This window comes from Schistocerca piceifrons, chromosome 8 (assembly GCF_021461385.2).
Source record: "Schistocerca piceifrons isolate TAMUIC-IGC-003096 chromosome 8, iqSchPice1.1, whole genome shotgun sequence".
In the NCBI taxonomy this organism is placed as follows: Eukaryota; Metazoa; Arthropoda; class Insecta; order Orthoptera; family Acrididae; genus Schistocerca; species Schistocerca piceifrons.
The window spans coordinates 27,213,755-27,233,925 of NC_060145.1; positions in this window are offsets into that span (position 1 = coordinate 27,213,755).

Genomic DNA, 20,171 nt, shown 5'->3' on the forward strand with positions numbered 1-20,171 from the left:
TAATATATTTGTCCAATGAATACGCGTTTATCATCTGCGTTTCTTCCTGGTGTAGCAATTTTAATGGCCAGTAGTGTACTAGCGACTGGGCCCTCAACAACACCCAGTGTCTGTTGGGTCAGCAAATGGCGTGCCGGTACCTGAAAACCCAGCAGTATACCGAGAAGCCACGCTCTGTGCCAATACTTTTTGTGTGCCGAGGAGATACATGTTTGCACTTAACACTGCATTTCTTTGTTAATGGTAGGCACTGTGGGGAGCATTGCAATGTCAAGTATGTAAGGTAGCGCGTACATGTGTTGTGTACCGGAAGGTATGGCGTTTGTAACCAGCATCGATAAATACGCACGTGTACCATTTTTTTTCCTTTATTGTATTTCGATTCCCCCGAAGGGAGCGAGCTGGCAGCAGCTTATTACGCTGCTCTGCAGCCTACAGACTTTTTAAAACGTAAGAAAGAAGATAAGAAACAATAAAAGCAGGCGATAAAACGGTGGCTTAAATTGTAAAACGGCGGGAAATTGTGGTATGTTAAAAAAAAGAAAGCAAATGGTTGGCAAAGCTAATAAAATACACAGGAAGCAGACAGGGAACTTAGTAGACAGACAATTAAAAAACAGTCTGGTTTCTGTTCGCAAGAGATATAAAAATCACACCCAGCGACAGTAGACAGACAATTAAAAAACAGTCTGGTTTCTGTTCGCAAGAGATATAAAAATCACGCCCAACGACAGTATAATGGCCATTCGTAACACTTGGAGGACACACAACACTGGACACTCACTGTAAACACAGTAGTAAAATGTCGGCACAAAGACAACACACCATTGGCGGGGGCAGATGGGGGGAGGGGGGGTTGTACAGTGTGTTAACTGTAAGACGGCAGAGTTGGGAGAGGAGTGCGGGGAGAGGAGGAAGCAAGCTTTGGCTGGCGAGGGGACAGGAGCCTTTGGGTTGGGGGGGGGGGGGGGGGGGGGGAAGGCACGCCTACCAGTTGCAGTGCTGGCACTACAAATTGCGCGTCATGCTTGTACGAAAGTAAACGAAAGTTGGAAGTAAAACTCGCTTTAAATGTTGTCCGTAAACGAAACTGAAATCGTCATGTACATTAAAATCTATATCTGTAAAAATGAATGTATTACTATGCGCTCACAAACCATTCATCCGAATGCAATGAAACTGTTTGAATCTTTCAATGCTACACACGCTTTGTCCTGTGTATGTAGCAGCTCTCACTGAAGATTTGTAAATGGGGTGAAGCAATTATTTCTGCTCCCTTTCCCTTTCGCAGCATTCAATCACACGCAATATAACTTTGTGAGCATCACTACGTAATACTGGTGTCCTTCTAACAGTAGACCTACCGGTAGGGGTTGTTGGCGACTCGCGAGATGGGCCAGCAACTGTCTCTTCACTCATTTTGATAATGTTTACGCCGGCCGCGGTGGTCTAGCGGTTCTAGGCTCTCGGTCCGGAACCGCGAGACTGCTACGGTCGCAGGTCCGAATCCTGCCTCGGGCATGGATGTGTGTGATGTCCTTAGGTTAGTTAGGTTTAAGTAGTTCTAAGTTCTAGGGGACTGATGACCACAGATGTTAAGTCCCATAGTGCTCAGAGCCATTTGAACCATTTTTTGATAATGTTTAGCACAACTGCACAATAAAAACACGCAGAACAGTACAGCGCAAAACAATAACGAAGCAGACGACAATGGCTACCTTGTATAACAGACAGCTACGTAATGTTGGCAGCAGTCGAAACTGCGCGCCTACCGAAGCCTCCCGACGTTTACCGACTTCTACCGAATCAGAACTGCCAATTAAAAGTTTACACACTGTACCATTACCTTCCGGTGCGATTGTATCTTTGCGATTCCTGAACTGTTGTTGTTGTGGTCTTCAGTCCTGAGACTGGTTTGATGCAGCTCTCCATGCTACTCTATCCTGTGCAAGCTTCTTCATTTCCCAGTACCTACTGCAGCCTACATCCTTCTGAATCTGCTTAGTGTACTCATCTCTTGGTCTCTATCTACGATTTTTACCCTCCGCGCTGCCCTCCAATACTAAATCGGTGATCCCTCGATGTCTCAGAACATGTCCTACCAACCGATACCTTCTTCTAGTCAAGTTGTGCCACAAGCTCCTATTCTCCCCAATTCTATTCAATACCTCCTCATTATTTATGTGATCTACCCATCTAATCTTCAGCATTCTTGTTTAGCACCACATTTCGAAAGCTTCTATTCTCTTCTTGTGTAAACTATTTATTGTCCACGTTTCACTTCCATACATGGCTACACTCCATACAAATACTTTCAGAAACGACTTCCTGACATTCAAATCTATACTCGATGTTAACAAATTTTTCTTCTTCAGAAACGCTTTCCTTGCCATTGCCACTTTACATTTTATATCCTCTCTACTTCGACCATCATCAGTTATTTTGCTCTCCAAATACGAAAACTTCTTTACTACTTTAAGTGTCTCATTTCCTAATCTAATTCCCTCAGCATCACCCGACTATATTCGACTACATTCCATTATCCTTGTTTTGCTTTTGTTGATGTTCATCTTATATCCTCCTTTCAAGACACTGTCCATTCCGTTCAACTGCTCATCCAAGTCCTTTGCTGTCTCTGACAGAATTACAATGTCATTGGCGAACCTCAAAGTTTTTATTTCTTCTCCATGGATTTTAATACCTATTCCGAACTTTTCTTTTGTTTCCTTATTGCTTGCTCAATATACAGATTGAATAACATCGGGGAGAGGCTACAACTCTGTCTCACTCCCTTCCCAACCACTGCTTCCCTTTCATACCCCTCGACTCTTATAACTGCCATCTGCTTTCTGTACAAACTGTAAATAGCCTTTCGCTCCCTGTATTTTACCCCTGCCACCTTCAGAATCCCCCCCTTGAACCATGGACCTGGCCGTACCGTAGGTGTAACCACAACGGAGGGGTATCTGTTGAGAGGCCAGACAAACATGTGGTTCCTGAAGAGGGGCAGCAGCCTTTTCAGTAGTTTCAGGGGCAACAGTCTGGATGATTGACTGATCTGCCCTTGTAACATTAACCAAAACGGCCTTGCTGTGCTGGTACAGCGAACGGCTGAAAGCAAGGGGAAACTACAGCCGCAATTTTTCCCGAGGAAATGCAGCTTTACTGTATGATTAAATGATAATGGCGTCATCTTGGGTAAAATATTCCGGAGGTAAAATAGTCCCCCGTTCGGATCTCCGGGCGGGGACTACTCAGGAGGACGTCGTTATGAGGAGAAAGAAAACTGGTGTTCTACGGATCGGAGCGTGGAATGTCAGATCCCTTAATCGGGCAGGTAGGTTAGAAAATTTAAAAAGGGAAATGGATAGGTTAAAGTTAGATATAGTGGGAATTAGTGAAGTTCGGTGGCAGGAGGAACAAGACTTTTGGTCAGGTGATTACAGGGTTATAAATACAAAATCAAATACGGGTAATGCAGGAGCAGGTTTAATAATGAGTAAGAAAATGGGTTGCCATCTGAATTCTTGATATTCATGCAAGTGGTTCTCCTTTCTCCAAAGGTCTCTTTAATTTTCCTGTAAGCAGTATCTATCTTACCCCTATTGAGATAAGCCTCTACATCCTTACATTTGTCCTCTAGCCATCCTTGCTTAGCCATTTTGCACTTCCTGTCGATCTCATTTTTGAGACGTTTAATTCCTTTTTGCCTGCTTCATTTAATGCATTTTTATATTTTCTCCTTTCATCAATTAAATTCAATATTTCTTCTGTTACCCAAGGGTTTCTACTAGCCCTCGTCTTTTTACCTATTTGATCCTCTGCTGCCTTCACTATTTCATCCCTGAAAGCTACCCATTCTTCTTCTACTGTATTTCTTTCCCCCAGTCCTGTCAATTGTTCCCTTATGCTCTCTCTGAAACTCTGTACAACCTCTGGTTCGTTCAGTTTATCCAGGTCCCATCTCCTTAAATTCCCACCTTTTTGCGGTTTATTCAGTTTTAATCTACAGTTCATAACCAATAGATTGTGGTCAGAGTCCACATCTGCCCCTGGATATGTCTTACAATTTAAAACCTGGTTCCTAAATCTCTGTCTTACCATTATATAATCTATCTGATACCTTTTAGTATCTGTAGGGTTCTTCCATGTATACAACCTTCTTTCATGATTCTTGAACCACGTGTTGGCTATGATTAAGTAATGCTCTGCACAAAATTCTACAAGGCGGCTTCCTCTTTCATTTCTTCTGCCTTCACTATTTCATCCCTCAAAGCTACCCATTCTTCTTCTACTGTATTTCTTTCCCCCAGTCCTGTCAATTGTTCCCTTATGCTCTCCCTGAAACTCTGTACAACCTCTGGTTCTTTCAGTTTATCCAGGTCCCATCTCCTTAAATTCCCACCTTTTTGCAGTTTCTTCAGTTTTAATCTACAGGTCAGAACCAATAGATTGTGGTCAGAGTCCACATCTGCCCCTGGATATGTCTTACAATTTAGAACCTGGTTCCTAAATCTCTGTCTTACCATTATATAATCTATCTGATACCTTTTAGTATCTGTAGGGTTCTTCCATGTATACAACCTTCTTTCATGATTCTTGAACCAAGTGTTGGCTATGATTAAGTTATGCTCTGCACAAAATTCTACCAGGCGGCTTCCTCTTTCATTTCTTAGCCCCAATCCATATTCACCTACTATGTTATGTTCTCTCCCTTTTCCTACTGAGGAATTCCAGTCACCCATGACTATTAAATTTTCGTCTCCCTCCACTACCTGAATAATTTCTTCTATCTCATCATACATTTCATCAATTTCTTCGTCATCTGCCGAGCTAGTTCCTGAACTAGAAGCGAGGAATCCGTGTTCACCTACTATGTTTCCTTCTCTCCCATTTCCTACTGAGGAATTCCAGTCACCCATGACTATTAAATTTTTCATCTCCCTCCACTACCTGAATAATTTCTTCTATCCCATCATACATTTCACCAATTTCTTCGTCATCTGCAGAGCTAGTTCCTGAACTAGAAGCGAGGAAACGTGGTACCGCACAGTGTACAGTTGTATTCGAAGAATATGAATAGGAGGCGACGTTAAAGTGTCTGCTAGAGAAGAGCTGCATGCCGCTACGCCAGGCTGAGACAATCGTTGCCGGAAATGGCGGCTTAGGAGCCGGCTCTAAGCCGGCCGTAATGCCGCAGCCGCGACTGCTGCTGGCTGCGCGACCCCAGTACAGCAATCGGCGCGACGGGGCCGCCTCACTCCGCCGCCTAATGGCGCGCATTGTCTACAGCCTGCAGGCTTCCACTCTACCGCGCTCGCCCGCTCCCATCCACGGCTACAGCTGTACTTTGCGGGGATTGCCGCCGCCGACTCCCAGCCTTAAACACGGAAGCCCAGCGCTTTACGGCTGGCCTCTGCGTAAAGACCGCGTGAATCAGGCTCAAGTAATAGCCAACAATTGTTCAGGGCATCCGCTGAATAACTGCGGCATTTAGAGACTGCTTCGGTACCGATAAATTGTCTGCAGTGCTGATTATGTCATGTAATAAGAGCTTTGTTTCATGTATGTACCTGCATGGAGCAACAATGACCTACGAAACTGTGGACGACATCTATGGAACATTATGCGTCCAAAATCGATGCAAAAACCTAGAATACGTGTGATACGTCGTGGTATGGGAAAACTTAACCTAAACGTAAGGTAAGCAGAGGTCAAAGGCTGCATGGAGTAAAAGCGTACACCCAAATGAGGTCACAAAACACAATAAAAATTTTTAAACTCCTGGCCTGAAGCGCCGTTGAACATTCACAACTGTAATGTCAGAATGACAACCTTAAGATTCAACGTAAGAGATGATCACGGTCTGAAGGACCCAACACTATTGATTAATTGTTGACCAATACAATAAGTTACTGAAAGGAATGACTTTACTCATTCGGCCAGAAAGGCCAATCAAACATAACCACAAATGCCGTTTTGAAAATGCTACAAGAATGCAAAACCAACAGTCAATTTACTTCGTCCAAAGGAGCAGTAAAGACCAAAAGACAAATTCATATACCAAAGGTTTTTTTTTTAATGAAACAAGCTAACAAGATAAAATTAATAACCAAAAAGGGGCTACTCGGCCTGAAGGGCCTGAATATCAGTAGTAATAAATATTTGAGAATGGTTGAAGTTAGTGAGTTAGTACTTGAAACCAGCCCGTGCTCCTGACCACAGACCAGCAGAAAAACTAGAAACTTCACCAACGTGGCGAATCGTCCACATAGGGCATAACAGCAACTCTCTATAACACATAAAATAAAAATTACTAAACATTGAAACACATGGTTCAAAATATAACGCCTATCCAGACAGGAACTGTTAATGATGCCCACTGCCCTTCGTAAATCTTCGACTTGGTAAATAAGACGGCCAGTACTAAATAATAATAATAATAATAATAATAATAATCAACAAATTGTAAAATACAAGATCGTTATTGCACTTGGATCAGAATAAAATTTCAAACACAGATAATATTTTAGGTTCAGTTATTAAGGCACAGAGAGTTAACACTCTTTCCTAGTAATAGTTACACTTGACAATAAAACAGCAGATCATTGAATTGGGATTTCGGGCACGCCTGAACCTACTAAAATTGCGAAACACCATGGCACACGACCTTAGAGCAAAACACACCCGACGACACGGGCAGAAATTGAGTGAGACACATCAAGTCAAGAAATTCTCACCGTTACTCCAGAAGGCAGACAAGCATTCGGCGACAGGTTTCAACCAGCACCAACTCGAGTTACGTAATCGCCCCAGTTCCGCCATAGCAACGCGGACGCGCCGCGTCAACACGGTTGCCACGCCGAGCTTCCATAGCACACAGCCCGTCCAGAACGACTGCCGCCGTCCCGAGTACACACGCTCGTAGCAATCACGTGCGTTCGCAGGAAGTTACACCACCTTTCCCGCTACATTGCGCTGCCACACAACCGGAAACTAAATTCACTCCGGCAGCAACACTCGATACTCTCGTTGTCAGCAGGTCTCTCACAGAAAGCAGCGCCATCCGAAATTCAAAAGCAAACGAACCAATCGCGGCAGAGCATAGCCAAGGCTTCGGAAGACGACACAACACACCTAGGCAAAGATGAAGATGATACGCTTCTACTTGATGCTCTGCAGCTTGCAAATATTTGCTAAACCATAACCTTTCTGTATGACGTCATTTTTCCGAAAATATAAGTCGTTTATTTCAAAAAATTAGGCTGCTATTTGGCTACAGGAGAAAGTGCTCCACAATATCACATATTATATACGACATAGGAGCCAAGTATAACAGGTGTAAATTTACATCTACATACATGCTACACAAACCATCGTACGATGCATGACGGGGGGGGGGGGGGGGGGGGGGGCGTACCTTGGGCCACTACCAGTCATTTCCACTAGTAAACAGAGCGAAGGAAAAACGACTAATGGCTTTCGTATGAGCGCCAGTTTTTCTCATCATGCCTTCACGGTCCTTCCGCGAAATTTACGCTGGCGGCAATAGAATCGTTCCGCAGTGCCGGTTCTCTAAATTTGAGCAATGGTGCCTTGCAGAAGAACATCGTCTCACCTCCGGCAATTCTCTCTTGAGTTCACAAAACATCTCCGTAATACTTGCGTGCTGATAGAGCCTATCGGTAACAAAACTGGTAGCTCGCCTCTGTCCGGAGTATATACAATAACATGTGGTGAATGTGATAAATTTTGTAATGGACAAACAGGGTGAACCTCCAAAACGAGATTTGTAATAGAGCTTATTAACGACAGTGAAGCCAATGCTTCAGCATTCAGAGCTCGTTTAAGAGAGTGAAAGCTTTCTGCTGATGCCAAAATATCAATTTTCAATTCGTTTTCTTATTTTTATTTTATTTATTAGTTTTTATTTATTATTCTATCTCATGGCCAATAAGATCCCAAAGTTTCCATGATGAAACCGCATCCGAAGAGGACGAAAGACAATTGAACGTGTGATGCGACCTTTCTGCCATGCCTACTTTTTAAAGCAACGCTTCAGTGTTAGATAGGTGAAAAATTATTCCGTGGATTACTTTAAGCAGACCTGCACGGGATACATCTAGAAGACTCTTTGATTTCATAGATCATCTGTGACTCTATTCCGTATCTTAGAAGCAATCACAGACCAGTTGCTTTGTTTATGAAGGAGAAATTCTTGTTTAGCCTAGTTCTATAGAAGGCGATTTACGCCAGCGTTCGATTCTTTCATCATTTAGTAATGCCACGGTGACAAAGTGCTGTAAAGGCTACATATTTCCACAATGTATCAACAGATGAACATTCTAGTCATCTTCAGTGACACATTAACTGGTGTAAATATCAACGGGCTCAGAGGAATAATAACGCCAACATTCACAAGGAGAGGCTCCTAAAGTGTATCCTGGGTGTATTCAATCCCAGTTACAGGTTTTTGGCCGATTCCGAACTTCTGAAAAATATGTCCGTGGGAAACGCAGACTCCAAATTGGTCTTTAAAAGCACTCTTGTGGAAAACATGTCCTAAAATCCCACCCCACACCACCAAACCACGACCTCCAGACAGGTCGCTTTCAAGGACATTAAGGGGTTGGTTCCTGGTTCACGCCAGATGAAAACCCGGCGGGAATCACTGTTCAGACTATATCTGGACTCGTCTCGTCCGTGAACATAGCCTGGGACCACTGTTCCATGAGCATGTACTGTGTTCTTGACACGTGGCTTTACGGGCTCTCGTGTGACGAGGGGTCAGTGGTATGCACCTTGCAGGTCATCGGCCGAATAAACCATGTTTGTTCAGTCGTCTGTAGACAGTGTGTCCGGAGACAAATGTTCCCGTGGCTGCGCTAAGGTCCCGAGCAAGACTACCTGCGGTACTCTGTGGCCGTCAGCGGGCGCTGATGGTGAGATATCGGTCTTCTTGTGGTGTCGTACACTGTGGACGTCCTGTACTGTAGCGCCTGGACACGTTTCTTGTCTGCTGGAATCGTTGCCATAATCTTGAGATCACACATTGTGGCACACGGAGTGCCTGTGCTACGACCTGCTGTGTTTAACCAGCCTCTAGTCACCCTAGTATTCTACCCCTCATAACGTCATTAATATGTGTTCTTTGAGCCATTTTCAACACACACTTACTCGCTGCACCGTACTCAGACATGCTGCTACACGCCACTGCGTATGAGGCCTGCTGCCAGCGCCACCGTGCGACGACCGCGGGTCAAATGCACAGCACGGTCAGACCCTGAGGTGATTTAAACCCGCAAACCGCCCACCAGAGCATTGTTTCACCATGTATCAGCATTATCCTGAATTTGTGAGCATGAGGGTAGGCTCTAAAATAAATATGTTAACAGATATGAGCAGTTGGTCTGTAGAAGTGATGTTCATAGTAGCGAAGGTGAACATGTGCTCATAGCCCTTAAGGCATACATTTTACAGTTCATGTTTACTAGACTTTTCTGCTTCGAGTGATCGAACCTGTCATATCCCTGGACAATGAACGCTTCTCTTCCGACTTTCTGTACAATATCTTCTGCGGGAGATGGCAGTACAAACAAATTTCTAATAGAAGTCAACAACAAGCAGTGCATCTCAACTATAATACTTACAAGGGAACCTCCCCATCGCACCCCCCTCAGATTTAGTTATAAGTTGTCACAGTGGATAGGCCTTGATAAACTGAACAAAAATCAATTGAGAAAACAGGAAGAAGTTGTGTGGAACTGTGAAAAAATAAGCAAAATATACAAACTGAGTAGTTCATGGGAAGATAGGCCACATCATGGACAAAGTGAGCTCAGGAGCGTCGTGGTCCCGTGGTAGCGTGAGCAGCTGCTGAACGAGAGGTCCTTGGTTCAAGTCTTCCCGCGAGTGAAAATTTTATTTTCTTTATTTTTCGATAGTTATTATCTGTCCGTTCGTTCATTGACGTCTTTGTTCACTGTAATAAGTTTAGTGTCTGTGTTTTGCGACCGCATCGCAAAACCGTGCGATTAGTATACGAAAGGACGTGCCTCTCCAATTGGAACCGAAAACATTTGATCGCAAGGTCATAGGTCAACCGATTCCTCCACAGGAAAACACATCTGATATATTCTATACGACACTGGTGACGGCATGTGCGTCACATGACAGGAATATCTTGTCGACCCACCTAACTTGTACACTTGGCGAAGAGGTAAAAAGATTCTTCTTGTGGATGTGATAATCACTCCCAAAAAAGTGATGAAAACATAAGAGTTTGTCACATAAAACTGAAAATAAAAAATTAAACTTTCCACTCGATGGAGGATTTGAACCAAGGACCTTCCGTTCCGCAGCTGCTCACGTTACCACGAGACCACGGCGCTTCTGCGTTCCCAGTGTCCTAGACGTTGCCTATCTTCCCATGAAGTACTCAGTTTGTATATTTTGCTTATTTTTTCACAGTTCCACACAACTTCTTCCTTTTTTCTCGATCTGTTTTCAGTTTTTCAAGGCATATCCACTGTGCCAACTTATAACTGAATCTGAGGGGGGTGCGATGGGGAGGTTCCCTTGTTAGTTTCAGTGGTGTTTACATGCTCGTAAGATCACAAAGACGCCGCTTTTTGGCTCCCGGTTTTCACGCTAAACTCTTAGGAGTCCAACAGAATGTCTGATCGAATAGGTTGTTTTCGGCTTGCAAAATGGTTCTTCCGGTTCAAATTCTGATGATGGAAGAAATTCTCGCAGCTGGTGAGTAGTGAATTTTGAGTGACGTAGAATCGATGATCACGACTCTTCGCGCCGGCGTCTTGGGTTAAATTCCTCTCCGCACTGTCTGCCGCTGTTTATGGTGATCTGCTGTCTTTGGGAGAGTTCATTAAGTTCGTTGGCTTTGTTGTTGCTATTCCAGAGAGTAGTTCATGTGCTGGCATGATATTAGGCCCTCTGCCTCCTCTGTATTCCCCATCAGCATCAGAAACACTATAGTAGACTCTACACTTACCTATTGCTATCGCCTACACACAACATATACGTTTAAGAAACAACATGTCCTTCGTGAAGGAAAGGTGCCATTAAGTGTGAAGAAAGTAAACGTGCACGAACGGATCTGCGAATCAAAAATGTTACCAGTCTCAAATTTCAAGCCGCTTTCTGATTTGTGGTGATGTAACCACATCTGAATCATGTAGAGGTAGTCTGGATTGGCTTGTGGAAGTATATTTTAGCCCCATCATAACGACTCCTTGCTGTTCCAGCTCTTTTGTGCTTGTGGTCACTCGAGTATCCTGATGTATATTTCACTGCAAATGACCAGGCTGGTTCACCCTCGCCCAAGAATGTATAGCAGGTGGAGGTGACCCCGCAAATCTCTTGTCTGTATCTCTGGTTGCGTGGTTGTTTACCTACGTCCGTGGTACGTTTATACCTCGTAACGGTGGCGATGTTACTAATTTTCGAGGATGATGGAGAAGAACAAATATATCGATTTGACGTAAGGGACCCTGGTTAGGAAACGACCGAATCGAAAGTTGTAAGCTAAAATCATACGACTGTGGAAATCAAGTACTGATTCTGGTGTTAATGAAATTGTAGGGCAGGCAACTTCCAGAGATGCTAGTATGGACTCAAACAAGAAATTAATGTCGACTATAGATGGCTCTAAAATGCCTACGTTACGAGTAATGAGCACTTGTTCATCTTCGCTGCTGCGAAACACATCATTTCTACTGGACAAGAACCCATGGGTCTTAAGGTATGCATTTTAGAGCTCATATTTTGTGCATATTTTTTCCTTTTATTGATCCATACTACCTCCTTCCAAAATATGGAAAAGATTGCGTTAGAAGATACTTGTTTCGCAGTATTGAAAATGAAAAAGTGCTCATAACTCTTAAGGTACGGGTTTTATAGCCCATTTTTATTCCACATTTTTTGCTTTCTTTGGTCCATACTACCAGCTCTGAAAGTTGCCTAACCTACAATCAAAGCAACAGCAGTGCTGCCATATGAATTCCTGTCAGAGGAATCAAAAAGATGTTCTCTTTTAACTGTCGACTCGGCAGTTACCGGACCAGTATGCCTACTTCAAACTGATACTTTTACCCTTCTCTTTCATGCCTGAAAGTCTGCAACATCATCGCGGAGTCACCCTGCACTGAAGTTTGGCTGCTCGTGCAGAGCCAGAAAGACGCGACGATGATGAAACAGGCCCACCGTGTATTCCGGCGCTATTAACCAGCAGCGTGGTTACTCGCTACGACCCTCGCCAGTGGAGGACATCCAACTGATTTGTGTGTGGAACAGCGACCATCGCCGGCTGACCGGAAAGTTAATCTTTGACTGAAATTTTCAAGAATAACTGTGTCACTGTTTAGAGAATTGCTACTCGTTTAGACAGTTTCTCGGACACCATGCATCTACATGTATATGTACATATATACTCCGCAAATCGCTGTGACATGCATGACAGAAGGTACTTCTCAATTGCACCACTTATTAGGGTTTTCTCCCGTTCCATCCTAACAGCGAGCGCCGGGAAAGTGACTGCCTTATATGCCTCTATCCGAAGATGTAACTAGTTTAATCTTATCTTCCCCGTCACTACTACAGGAACAATACGATGGGACTGTGGTTATTCTTAGATTCCTCAACAGTGGTTCTTGGAGAGCTGTAAGTCTTGTCTTGAAGCATCTGCCAAGTGGTCAGCTTTCCTGTGACGCTCTACGCTGAACACCCGTGCTGTCTTTCTTTGTACAGCTAAAAGACCGCTGATAGTGATATTTTGTATGGACCTCACACGCTGGAGTAATATTTTACGATGGGTCGCAAGCGTGTAAGCAGTGTAGGCAGACCGCATATTTCCAGTCTCGTACCAATCAAACCACCTTATTTAGCCAGCAGGGTTGGTTGTGATCTTACGAGATACTTTAAGAAGTGAGATCTACAAGAGAGGACTTCAAAAGGTACTTATACTTATGGACCAGAGGCATGCAGATCATCACCACCACTTGATGCTTATAGTATTTTATAGTAATTTATCAGTGTTTCTTTGTAAATTAAAGGACAAAAGTTAACACGTTCGAAATGTACGACATTAGATGAATATGAAAGAAAAAAAAACTGGCGAAATATTACCGCAGAGTGAATATATTGACGAACTGGACTTCTACAGAGATTGCATTAGTGATACTGGAAGAATCTTCAAACGTTTTAACTATTTCCGATTCAATAACAGTTAAGGTAAGTTGTAAAATGTATTGCGACATTAGCAAGTGCCTGAAAAAAGTGCTCCAGATAATCAGCACCTGAGAGCGCCTACAATGGCGACGTTCTATATTCAAAGGGTGCAGTCTGTACGTCATCGTATTTCTCCTCGTGCGTAACCATTCTTTGTCGCGAACGGACCAATGTTACCATCGTCAGACGATCCATTTCGTTCTCTCTTCACACCGCTGCAAGTAATCCGCTCAACTGGCAATGTGACCAGCTGCAGGGTGAAGGCTCACGGTGGGCAGCCATGTGTCTGCAGCAAGGTTGCACCGTAAACGCTCCAATTGCAATTGCTACAAACAGCTGTCCATTGCAGAAAGTACTCATAAACTAGCTGGCACGCCTCAACATTGCGTACTATGGCCGAATTACTTGACAGGGCACTTGATAAAATGGATCTCCAACGTTAGGTGCATAATGGAACCCATGGAGGAAAATATTGTCAGCTCAAAAATAAAGATCAGCGTACACTCAGTACCTTTACCGGAATGTGCCTTCGATGTTCGAAGGGGGCTCTGATGGTGCCTGTTGAGCGCATCGTGTGCAGTCTGTTGCAGTTCGTACCTCATATCGGTACGACGGAAGCCTGTTTCCAGCACGAGATGCAGCCCATCCTCCGCTCCTTCACATGATAGGGTGTAGAGATGAAGGTAGATAGAGTAGCAACAAAGGTATCATCAAAAATCATGACTTACAGCTTCGTTTGCAGAACTGATTGCTGTACTCTGATGTGGAGGCTAGTAAAATAATTAAACCATAGACTGACACAATTCTCCAAAGGTCTAATTCCGAATTCCACATTGAGGTGGAGAATTGTAGGCTTTATCTCAACAACTTTTGTATGCACTACTCACGGGGCATTGCTAATCAGACAGAAGATAGGTGATTTTATTTGATAAAGTGGGTGCTGTGAGAGAGGAATAGATAACCCAAATTTAAATAAAGAGAACATGCACTACTGGCCATTAAAATTGCTACACCACGAAGATGACGTGCTACAGACGCGAAATTTAAGCGACAGGAAGAAGATGCTCTGATATGCAAATGATTAGCTTTTCAGAGCATTCACACAAGGCTGGCGCCGGTGGCGACACCTACAACGTGCTGACATGAGGAAAGTTTCCAACCGATTTCTCATACACAAACAGCAGTTAACAGCGTGATGGTATGGGGTGCCATTGGTTACACGTCTCGGTCACGTCTTGTTTGCACTGACGGCACTCTGAACAGTGGACGTTACATTTCAGATGTGTTACGACCCGTGGCTCTACCCTTCATTCGATCCCTGCGAAACTCTACATTTCAGCAGGATAATGCACGACCGCATGTTGCGGGTCCTGTACGGGCCTTTATGGACACAAAAAATGTTCGACTGCTGCCCTAGCCAGCACATTCTCCAGATCTCTCACCAATTGGATACGCTTGTCACTACTCTTGATGAACTGTGGTATCGTGTTGAAGCTGCGTGGGCAGCTGTACATGTACACGCCATCGAAGCTCTGTTTGACTCAATGCCCAGGCGTATCAAGGCCGTTATTACGGCCAGAGGTGGTTGTTCTGGGCACTGATTTCTTAGGATCTATGCATCCAAATTGCGTGAAAATGTAATCACATGTCAGTTCTACTATAATATATTTGTGCAATGAATACCCGTTTATCATCTGCATTTCTTCTTGGTGTAGCAATTTTAATGGCCAGTAGTGCATGTCATTTCCAGGGACAAATTAAAATGTTGGTATATTTGATATCTGTTATTGTGTCCATGATGGGTCCATTAATTAATAGCACTTACATGGCACGAGAAACAGAAATATGCTTGTAACCCGAAGTGAATAGCAACGAAACATTAGCCTGCCGCGGTGGTCTCGCGGTTCTAGGCGCGCAGTCCGGAGCCGTGCGACTGCTACGGTCGCAGGTTCGAATCCTGCCTCGGGCATGGATGTGTGTGATGTCCTTAGGTTAGTTAGGTTTAAGCAGTTCTAAGTTCTAGGGGACTGATGACCACAGCGGTAGAGTCCCATAGCGCTCAGAGCCATTTGAACCATTTGAACCAACGAAGCATTAAATCCTAGTGTTCTGTAACTACCGTTTCGTTTTATGTAATCCGCAATACCTTCACATTCGAAACTCAAGGTTTTCAAATTCTCTCCCTCGCTTCGCGCAAACTATAGTCCCACAGAAAAGATGAACGGGACCTTTCTGTGGGAAATTTAATGTAGCTAAATTTTGTTCTGGGATGCGTCTTCAGTAGAGGCCGTCGTTTTCGAATAATTCAAGAAAAACGTATAAAAATGACCATCAAAAGCGTTTTCAAGAAGAACGTACGAAAAATGATCGTCAGGCGTGTTTTTCTTGAATAACTCGAAAACAATACCCTCATCATAGGTCTCCGAATAAAATGTTTAACTACATTAGATTTCCTACAAAACTGTCCTGCCCCGTTTTTCTTTTTTTTTCTTTTTTTTTTTGTGGGGCTATAGTTTGTGCGTAGCGAGTGAGAGAATATAAAAATCTTACGCGTCGTATTTGTAGGTGTTGCAGGCTGCATATATCCCAGAACTATTGGCAGCTAAATCACCGTGTGTATCACTAGGGAAGGCTAGATGTTGATGGTATTGGTGTGTGTGTTGCAGCAAAGAGCTCCATAGCAGCTAAAGAATATGTGATTTCCTTTAAATGCGAAATAAACCGCTTGGTAGTAGGCATTAAACGTGGATCAAACATGGTAATTGGAAGGTTTTATAGACGACCTGGCTCAGTGAATTTTTTGTCAGAGGATTCTCGGAAAAACTTCGAGAATATTACGCTTGAATTTCCTTTCACGCTGTGTGAATGGAGGTGATTTCAATTTGTCAGCTATAGAATGGGAGGTTCTTGTCATTAATACATGTGCCATGGACAGGGATTAGGGAGTGGTTGTTAGAAACTTCTTTTTCGAAAATAGCCGAGTGCAATTAGAAAGCGACGCGTTGCTAACGGTTGGAAAAATGTATAGTTTTTTTTTTTTCCTTTCCAAGTAGCGTCATCGGACGGATACGAATAATTATTGGCCCAGGTCGTTGATGTGAATCTATTGATAAATTGTGGAATGTGTATTAAGCTCGCGTGTTAAGTCTTTCTGGTGAACGAAAATCTCCCATTGTCATCAAAATGAATGCCACTAACAGCAAAATGCTAATATTAGAGGCTTCCAGATTTACACCGTGCCCCTTAACTTTCGGATAATATTCGATTCAGTTCCGCACTGTCACCAAGTTAACAAGCTTGCAGAAAATCGATCATAGTTTATGACTGGACTGAGAAGTTCGTTGTAAATACACCTTAACGTGCCTCTCGTCACACGGCGACTTTGTCAGACGCAAAAGTTAACTTCGGGCGTACCCGAAAGAAGTAGTAAAGGGTCAATTTAATGATCTGTGGATTACTTCGGATGATCCAAAAGGGTTTGGTATTCTGATACTACATGTAGGTCTCAGAGCGGCAGGAAATAGTAGGGAAATGCAGGAATACCAGCACCAAAATACAGTACATTAGTTGATTTCAACCTAAGCAGACGTATTGCGCAGTAACAGCCACTTAGCCATTGTTGTAACTGGTCGAAGGGTCATGGGAAACAGTCACAGCCGTAAAATACCGATAGTACGCGACAGAAACCATTTAAAGTTAAACTATCATATGGAAGTCATTTTGGAAAGTAAGACACCAGATTTAGATTGATTGCAAGAATCCCCTGGTAATGAACATTACAAAACTCATTCTACAGGTCCATGAATATTGCCTGACAGGAATAATAGTGGGTACAGAGTAGATACAAAGAAGAGCAACATGATTCGTCAGTACGCAAGTGTGACCCTGTCATACAGATTATTATCCAAATCCACAGACAGCCTCTACAAGAGAGGTATTTCACTGTTTAAACCCCGAGAACCCACCATCCAAGAAGAATGAGGTCAAATAGTAGTTTCTCCCACAGATATCTCGTGAAGCATTCACGACAGTCAAATTAGACAAAATCTAGAAGAAAGGTTGGATTAGTAACAGCTGTTCGTCGCGAGCAACGTTAGTAAGTGTAACACGAAATGGTGGAAACGATAGTGCTACTATAGGTACCATCCACTAAATAATGTAAGTTGTAGCGCACAGTTATGTATGAGTCTGTCTAAGTGCTTACACAGTTAATGGTGTATCCACTTAATGCTTACGAGGCAAAGTTTGCATGAAACGTCCTAGCAGATTAAAACTATGTGCCGGACCAAGACTCGAACTCGGGACCTTTGCCTTTCGCCGGCAAGTGCTCTACCATCTGAGCTACTCAAGCACGACTCACGACCCGCCCTCACAACTTCAATTCTGCGTGTACCTCGTCTCTTATCTTTCAAACTTCACAGAAGCTCTTCTGCGATCCTCAAATCAGCGCACACCCCGCTGCAGCGTGAAAATATCATTCGGGAAACATACTCTAGGCTGTGGCTAAGCCATGCCTCCGCAATATCCTGTCTTCCAGAAGTGCTAGTTCTGCAAGATTCGCAGAAGAGCTTCTGTGAAGTTTGGAAGGTAGGGAACGAGGTACTGGCTGAACTGAAGTTGTGGGGAGGGGTCGTGAGTTGTGCTTGCGTTGCTCACTTGTTAGAGCATTTGCTCGCGAAAGGCAAGGGTCCCGAGTTCGAGTCTCAGTCCGGTATACAGTTTTAATCTACCACGAAGTTTCATATCAGTGTACACTCCGCCGCAGAGTGAAAATCTCATTCTGCAAAGTTTTCATGTATGCACTAAACTGGGGAGTTGGTCGTATTCAGGACATTAATTACTTATTACTAGACCGCGGATTTTAGATAAAAACCTAAGTTATTCCTGAGTTCCTATTTGCATAAAAATTTGTTCTTATGCGTTTCATGACTATTTACACTTAATAGCGTTAATTCTATAGGACTTAAAAAAGCCTATTTCTACGTTAGTGCCTATTTTTGCCTATTTCGGCTTTAATATCCTAAAAAGTGCCTATTTCATCATATAAGACAGTGGCTCCAAGTTTTTCCACACTATACGCCAGATGGAAAAAAATATTTTCTGCCCAGCGTGCAGCAAGGTGGCTAGTTGATATGTGCTCATGTTTCGTATTTGCCTAACATTTCGGTCTTTTTTATTTTTTTATATTTCTATCCCTGTTAATACCAATTACTCTTTATAGATGTTTTATTATTCATATGTAAAAAATAGATCACGGATCTTTAGGTTAAAACCTATTTTTTTCCTAAGCTCCAATTTGCATATAAGTTGGTACTTGCGCGTTTCATGACTAGCTAAACTGAATACCGTTAGTTCTATAGGACCTAAAATTGCGTATTTCAACGTTGACGCCTAATTTTGCCTATTTCGGCATCAAAATCCTAGAAAGTACCTATTTCCTTAATCTGACAGTTCTTGTGTTTTCAAAGATTTGAAAAAGGAAGTAAACTTAGGGCTTTACGTCTCGTCGAAGACGAAGGTCGTTAGAGACTGTTTACAGTTCCTTTGCTTGCCTTACTACCAACAGCACTCGGCACGGCTGAATGGTCATCCATCCAAGTACGTGCCGAGCGCGACAGTGCTTAACTTCGGTAAGCGAATGGGAACCGGTCAAAGATCTGAGTTACACGTTAGAATCGAACGTGGGAGTACTAAATGTTATATTTGAAAATATTTAGTTCGTAGGATTCAGACCAGCTGTGTATTTTTGCAAAGAAACGGTTTCATAGGTCTTAAGCTGAGCACGGATTAAAAAATCACAATGTTAATCGTAGACGCCCTCTATAGCTAAATTACTGCCTTTCGCGCATTTTCTCGCTGCTGTCTACAGGCAGTCCTCTCAAACTACTCTGTTTCGTGAAAGGTGTTATACGTGAATTTTCCGGTTCGAAAAATAATTTGCCAGTAGTGAGATGTTTTCATCTGAAGCACCGGTAGATTCCATTCGCTTGTTCAGAAGGGGCGGCCATCTGTCACGTGCCATATGTCCAGCAACGAGTACGGTACGTCCCTTACCGCTCCCATGCACCGCAGTAAAAGGAAAAAAAAAGGTCATTGTTCACTTTTTCCCAGCGAAAACAAATCAGTACGTTGTGTAGCGACCGACGTGTTAAGTGTTACTGACGTTCCAAGTGCAAAATAAATTCTAGTTTCAGTGTGAGAATACTACGCCATGCCGAAAACAGCTAATTCAAAGTCTACTCATATAAGGCAGTGGCTGCAAGATTTTCCGCATTATACAACAAATGGGAAAATTATTTTCTGCTAAGCACGCAACAAGGAGGTTAGTTGATGTTTTTCTTTGACTTCTTATTTTCCTGTCACTTAGGATTCTTTTTTATCGCTATCCTTTAGTAATATATGCGATTCTAAACTGCATTTCCCTTTTCTCTCATATTAGGTTTCGAGTGTTAAGAAATCTCACTTAACTCAGCACGCAGATGGAATCGCACATAAAGCTAATGTTGAACGAAAGTCAAAATTGAAGCAAACTCTTTTAACCAATAAATCTGGTGAATCCTCCGAAAAAAAAAAAACGAGTTCTGCAGTGATTTGTGCCATGCACTTGTGGCAGCAAACATCCCCTTTCGGAAACTAGAAAACCCTATATTCAGAGGTTTTCTTGAGAAGTACTGCCATCAGTCTATTCCTGCAGAGTCAACTTTGCGTAAGAATTATGTGGATTCAGCTTACAATGCTGCATTGCACAGAATCAGAGAAGATGTTGGAGAACCTTGTATATGGATTTCTGTGGATGAAACTACTGACAGTCTTGGCCGTTACATTGCAAACCTGATTATTGGCAAGCTAGATCCAGATGCTCCATCCAGGGCTCATTTGATTTACACAAAACAGCTTGCAAAACCTAACCAACAAACAATAGCACA